Raw genomic sequence first — 7,645 nt, forward strand, 5'->3', positions numbered from 1 at the left:
ACACTTAGAGTGGCGCGCCACTCTAAGTGAACCTAGATCAACCCAACTTTTTGGATATCTCTCTCACTATGACTCTGTTTGTGTGTCGTGTCTTTGCGTGTGTCGTCTCAATGTGTGTCTCATCTCTGTGGGTGTGTCGCCTCTGTTTTTGTGTCTTCTCTGTATGTTTGTTCGTCTCTGTGTGTGTGTGTGTCGTCTCTGTGTATGTGTCGTCTCTGTGTGTGTTTCGTCTCTGTGTGTCTGTCGTCCCTGTGTCTGTGTCGTCTCTATGTGTGTGTCGTCTCTGTGAGTGTGTTTCGTGTCTGTGTGTTTGTACTCTCTGTGGGTGTGTCGTCTCTGTGTGTGTTTCTTATCTGTGTGTGTGTTGTCTCTGTGTGTTTGTCGTCTCTGTGTGTGAGTGGACTCTGTGTATGTGTCGTCTCTTTGTGTGTTTCGTATCTGTGTGTGTTGTCTCTGTGTGTTTGTCGTCTCTGTGTGCGTGTCGTCTCTCTATGTGTTGTCGTCTCTGTGTGTGTGTGTCGTCTCTGTGTCTGTGGTGTCGCTATGTGTGTGTGTCGTCTCTCTCTGTGTATGCGTGTTTCGTTTCTCTGTGTGTGTATTCTCTGTGTGTGTGTCGTCGCTATGTTTAAGTCGTCACTTTGAGTGTATTGTTTCTGTGTGTGTGTCTTATCTGTGTGTGTGTCGTCTCTGTGTGGATGCTGTCTCTGTGTGTGTGTTGTCTCTATGTGTGTGTCGTCTCTATGTGTGTTTCGTATCTGTGTGTGTGTGACGTCTCTTTGTGTGTGTGTCGTCTCTATGTGTGTTTGTCATTTCTGTGTGTGTGTCTCGTCTCTGTGTGTGTGTGTTGTCTCTGTGTGTGTGTATCGTCTCTGTGCATGTGTCGTCTCTATGTGTCGTTTCTGTTTGTTTGTCCTCTCTGTGTGTGATTCGTCTCTTTGTGTCTGTCGTCTCTGTGTGTGTGTCCTCTCTGTGTGTGAGTGGACTCTGTGTGTGTGTGTGTGTCGTCTCTGTGCATGTGTAGTCTCTGTGGGTGTTTCGTATCTGTGTGTGTGTTGACTCTGTGTGTTTGTCGTCTCTGTGTGCGTGTCGTCTCTCTATGTGTTCTCGTCTCTGTGTGTGTATCGTCTCTGTGTCTGTGTTGTGTCTATGTGTGTGTCGTCTCTGTGTGTGTGTCGTTTCTGTGTGTTTGTCCTCTCTGTGTGTGATTCGTTTCTTTGTGTCTGTCGGCTCTGTGTTTTTGTCCTCTCTGTGTGTGAGGGGACTCTGTGGGTGTGTCGTCTCTTTGTGTGTTTCGTCTCTGTGTGTGTGTTGTCTCTGTGTGTGTGTCGTCTCTGTGCGTGTGTTGTCGCTATGTGTGTCGTCTCTGTGTGTTTGCCGTCTCTGTGTGTGTATCGTCTCTGTGCGTGTGTCGTCTCTATGTGTGTTTCGTCTCTGTGTATGTCATCTGTGTGTGTGTGTCGTCTCTGTGTGTGTGTGTGTCGTCTCTGTGCGTGTTTCGTCGCTATGTGTGTGTCGTCTCTGCATGTGTGTTGTCTCTGTGTTGAATAGTCGTTCTTTTCCATGCTATTAAAAAAAAAGTGTACTATTGTTGCATTTCTGACCAACGAAATATCTAAAACATTCCTCTGGTCTTGATTTCACCTCTTAACTTAAATAGCGAGGTATTAAATTGTCGTTCTTTTCCGTGCTATTAAAAAAGTGTACCATTGTTGCATCTCTGACCAATGAAAAATCTGAAAAATTTCTCTGGTCTTGGTTTCACCTCTTACCTTAAACAGTGAGGCATTCAAAAGTCGTTCTTTTCCATACTATTAAAAAACAGTACCATTATTGCATCTCTGACCAATGAAAAATCTAAAAAATTCCTCTGGTCTTGGTTTCACCTCTTAACTTAAACAGCGAGACATTCAATAGTCGTTCTTTTCCATGCTATTAAAAAAAATATGTACCATTGTTGCATCTCTGACCAATTAAAAATCTCAAAAATTCCTCTGGTCTTGATTTCACCTCTTAACTCAAACAGCGAGGCATTCAATAGTCGTTCTTTTCCATGCTATTAAAAAAAAGTACCATTGTTGCATCTCTGACCGATGAAAAGTCATCGCGCCATCCCCCCAAAAAAACTTTTCAGACATTTCTTGTTAAAAGTTTATTTTCAACTAATTCATCCGGGGTTTCGAAAGCAATTCATGCCAGTGTACATCACTAACGCGAGTTTGGTGCTATCAATAGGACATCAGCTCAATCCCCCAAAAAATTAACGTAATACAATTCGCGTTAAAACTATACCTGCAACCATGAAAGTCGGGGTTTCGAACGCCCATAATGCCATAATACATTCCTATCAAACGTCTGAGAAATCCCCATTGGTATCGTCCCATCCCCCAAAAAATAATTATCCCTCTTTTCGTGTTAAAAATTTTATTTCAAGTCATTCATTCGGGTTTTTCACAAGCAATTTGTACCACAGTACAGCACTATCACTAGTCTGAGACATCCAATCTGTCATCGCTCCATCCCCCCAAAAACAATTTTCAGACATTTCTCGTTAAAAATTTTTATAATGAATCCTAAATCTGTGGAAACAGCCTCTATTTCTGGCCCGTTTAAGTTTTGATGTTGCTCCTTACTTTCAGTTGAAGAAACTTTTTTATAATTTGATTTCTGATCGTGGGGGGGTGGGGGTGGGCCACGGTTGAAGTTGTTTTCATGTAAAAATATCCTTCCCCTTTTCCATGGAAAATTCCACCCTCAAGACAATTCTTAATTTCTGATCGCGCTTTTCAGACATTTCTTGTTAAAACTTTATTTTCAACTTATTCCTCTGAGTTTTCGAAAGCGATTCTTGCCATAGTACATCACTATAACTAGTCTAAGACGTCAACTATTTCATTGTACAATTCCCCGAAAAAGACTTTTCAGACATTTCTTGTTAAAACTTTATTTTCAACTAATTCATCCGGGTTTTCGAAAGCAATTCATGCCAGAGTACAGCACTATAACTAGTCTAAGACATCCACTCTGTCATCGTCCCATCCCCCAAAAAATACTTTTCAGACATTTCTTGTTAAAAATTTTATTTCAATTCATTCATTTGGGTTTTTCACAAGCAATTCGTACCACAGTACAGCACTATCACTAGTCTGAGATTTTTTTCTTAAAGATATGATGTTTATCGTTCCACTGCGTAAAAGATTTAATACATGCAATAGACTAGGTAGTGTCGATATCCGGACATAGAATACCAGTGGGAAAGCCACATCGTGTCTCTGACCAATCACAGAGTACAATTGTTAGAGCCGTAAGCATATTTTGTCATTTTAAGATACGTACAAAAAAAATAAAAATAAATAAAGTTGAATAATTTCTAAGTTTAAAAAAAAAAGTTTGTTTTTATTAAAAAAAAATAGTGAATTAGAACCATCAGTCCTCATCATTATGAGTATCCAAAACTGGACTTAAGTTCCACATCTGAACCAGAGAATGGATCTAAGTTTCACATTTGAACAAGAGAATTGTATTTTCCATAATTTTCTTACAGGAAACTAGAGTTTATGGTCAAAAACGCTTAGTAGCTCAGATTTTACACAAATAGTTCATTTTTCGATCCATAACTGGACATAATTTAGACATATGAGCCAATGAATTGTATTTTCAATAATTTTATTACGGACAACTGCAGTTTACAGTCAAAAACCCTTATTAGCTTAGATTTTATAGAAATGGTTTTATTTTTCGATCCAAAAATAGAGTTTACGGCAAAAACACTTATTAGCTCAGATTTTATAGAAATAGTTTATTTTTCGATCCATAACTGGACTTAATTTTCACCTATGAGCCAACGAATTGTATGTTCCATAATGTTCTTACAAAAAACTAGAGTTTGCGGCCAAAAACCCTTATTAGCTCAGATTTTACAGAAATAGTTTATTTTTCGATCCAAAAATAGACGAAAATTTCAGATTTGAACCAGACAATTGTATTTTCAATAATTTTCTTACAAAAAACTAGAGTTTACGGCAAAAAACCCTTATTAGCTCAGATTTTATAGAAATAGTTTATTTTTCGATCCATAACTGGACTTAATTTTCACCTATGAGCCAACGAATTGTATTTTCAATAATTTTCTTACGAAAAACTAGAGTTTGCGGCTAAAAACCCTTATTAGCTTAGATTTTCCAGAAATAGTTTATTTTTCGATCCAAAAATAGACTAAGTTTTCAGATTTCTATTTTATGTCCGTTTTTAAGTTTTGATGTTGCTCCTTACTTTCAGTTGAAGAAACCTTTTTTATTAATATAATTTCTGATCGCGGGGGGCTGGGCACAGTTGAAGTTGTTTTCACGTATAAATACCCTCCACCTCTTCTATGGAAGATTCCCCCCTCAAGACAATCCCATTCCTGTCGACTTTTGGAAGGTGTTTCTTCATTTTTCGATAATCAGGCAATTTTCTCAAACTCATAGCTTTTGACTGGCAACACTAAAGTTAATGAATCCTAAATCTTTTGGAAACAGCCTCTATTTTCTGTCCGTTTTTAAGTTTTGATGTTGCTCCTTACTTTCAGTTGAAGAAACTTTTTTTATAATTTAATTTCTGATCGCGGGAGGCTGGGCATGGTTGAAGTTGTTTTCACGTAAAAATACCCTACACCTTTTCCATGGAAAATTTCCCCCCTCAAGACAATCCCATTCCTGTCGACTTTTGGAAGGTGTTTCTTCATTTTTCGATAATCAGGCAATTTTCTCAAACTCATAGCTTTTGACTGGGAACACTAAAGTTAATGAATTCTAAATATTTTGGAAACAGCCTTTATTTTCTGTCCGTTTTTAAGTTTTGATGTTGCTCCTTACTTTCAGTTGAAGAAACTTTTTTTTATAATTTAATTTCTGATCACGGGGGGGGGGGCTGGGCACGGTTGAAGTTGTTTTCACGTAAAAATACTCTCCACCTCTTCCATGGAAAATTCCCCCCTCAAGACAATCCCATTCCTGTCGACTTTTGGAAGGTGTATCTTCATTTTTCGATTATCAGGCAATTTTCTCAAACGCATAGCTTTTTGACTGGCAACACTAAAGTTAATGGATCCTAAATCTTTTGAAAACAGCCTCTATTTTCTGTCCGTTTTTAAGTTTTGATGTTGCTCCTTACTTTCAGTTGAAGAATTTTTTTTATAATTTAATTTCTGATCACAGTGGGCTGGGCACGGTTGAAGTTGTTTTCACGTAAAAATACTCCCCCAAAAACCCTTTTCAGCCATTTTTTGTTAAAATTTTTTATTTCTTAACTATTTTAAATTGAAAAAACATCGAAGTATATTTTAAATTTACAACACTGTCCAAATATCACTTTCGTATTATACAGTACACAATCAACACATCTCCCCCCAAAACACTTTTCAGCCATTTCTTGTTAATTTTTTTTATTTCTTAACTATTTTAAATTGACAACACTGTCCAAACATCACTTGTGTATTATACAGTACACAATCATCCTTATTTCTTAACTATTTTGAATTGACAACACTTCGAAGTATATTTTAAATTGACAACACTGTCCAAACATCACTTGTGTATTATACAGTACACAATCAACCCATCTCCCCCCAAAACACTTTTCAGCCATTTCTTGTTAATTTTTTTTATTTCTTAACTATTTTAAATTGACAACACATCGAATTATATTTTAAATTGACAATACTGTCCAAACGTCACTTGTGTATTATACAGTACACAATCAACCAGTCTCCCCCCAAAACACTTTTCAGGCATTTCTTGTTAAATTTTTTTTATTTCTTAACTATTTTAAATTGACAACACTGTCCAAACATCACTTGTGTATTATACAGTACACAATCACCCCTGTCCCCCAAAAAACTTTTCAGCCATTTATTGTTAATTTTTTTTATTTCTAAACTATTGTTGGCTAAAGGCAATTCTCCAAAACAAATCAGAAACCGCTCTTGATAGCACGACTTAAAAAATGGAACTGTGGATAACACACGGGTGATTGACAGCTTTCCCTACAAAAGCATTCCTTAATACGCAATTTGACAATCTCTAGTTTTCGATTTTAAAAGAAAAACAGCGGGGAATCCCCGTTCATACTGCTATCTTTTTTGCAATGTTTAGGAACAGGAGGGGAATCCCCGCTCGTTTGGAATGGTACCATCGGGGCATAAGCAAATAGCACGGAGTTTCATAACGTGTTTAATCACGTGTAGAGGTCCCATAGAATAACAATGGAAGGAACATAGCGCTATAGAAGTATAAGCCATGTGAGAGGATACTCACTCTCTTTGAAAAGGTGTAGAGGCGTACGCAAATAGTATAGGAATTCCTAGGGGCGTGAGCAATATGGTAGGTACTACTCTACTAGCGGTAACGAAAAAAAGAAGCAGAAACGAAGAGGACGCATCAGTGCTACCACTGATGCCATCAGTGCCACCGGGTAGTGCTACTGATGGCAAAAAAGTAGTTTTCCTTGTTGTTCAAGGCGAGGTACTGCAAGTTCCCTGTGCAAGGGTTTTGACAACGGTAGTTCTAATGGTGTGCTTTTCGTTTTGACCCTATACCATCTTCGAGGGGTGTCAGGCTCTTTTACAAAATCTCTGTAAATCTGTTTTCAATATAACATTCTACTATTAAGATTAATTGAAGTAATAGTTATCATTCCAAAATCAGCTACAAATGACAATTTTGTCTGACAACACAGTCTTTTTAACTAATATTTAAACTTTTGATAACCATGGGCCGTGATCAACTCTTTACTCTAGAGCGAACCACGTGGTTAGTGGTTCAGTGCTATATGATTAAAGTATATATTTTTTTTATAATCGGTAATTAATCATTATTTTTTTTTAAACTAATGTTAAGTCCGAACCCAGTCAGCACAAAATAGGCATAGTCAGGTTAAACCGGCTTGTTTATTTTTGGCTGGTAGGAATGCTGGTGACACTAAATTGCTTTCTCTACCCGCTCCTATATTCTGACGTACCTAAATTACAAGTATGCACCGTCTATGCTGGGCTCCCACGATGTCAATAAAGTTAATAAACCGTTTTCCTCGCTTAACTTTGTTGACTTTATTGCTGACGGAAAAAAGTTGAACTTTATTTATCTTTTTCAAGAAAGTCGACAAAGCTCAGCCAATAGCAGAAGACTTGTGAAAAATTAAAAGAAACCACACACAAATTAGTGTCTACATATAATAGTGTATACTTGTTTAAATGCTTTGCTTGGTAAAAGAATAAGGTTTAAACAAAAAAAAAAAACCATTACCATTTATTATTAAAAGGAATGATGCTTAGAGATGGTTTTTATAGCTCCATGTCTGATTATTTCAGTTACTTTCTATGAAAAATTACAGTAAAGTTAAAAAGGTGAAATCCTTGTGTGAGTGGAACAAACTTTATGGTTCCCACTTTCATGTAAAACTTTATTGACGCTTTGGGAGCCCCACATTAGGGTAGACCAAAAAATTGAAAATTGCCAAATGCTAGATGGTGCTGATTTTCGATACTGGCGCTAATTTCAATCTCTATAATTTACCAATTCTCTTTGATGAATGGTTTGATAACTGGTCATCGTAGCCAATGGTGATAAGTTTATCTTTCAGTTAATAGGTGCCGGGTATCGGAGGGGAT

This window comes from Artemia sp. Qi Xiang Cuo, chromosome 11 (assembly GCF_049724085.1).
Source record: "Artemia sp. Qi Xiang Cuo chromosome 11, ASM4972408v1, whole genome shotgun sequence".
In the NCBI taxonomy this organism is placed as follows: domain Eukaryota; kingdom Metazoa; phylum Arthropoda; class Branchiopoda; order Anostraca; family Artemiidae; genus Artemia; species Artemia sp. Qi Xiang Cuo.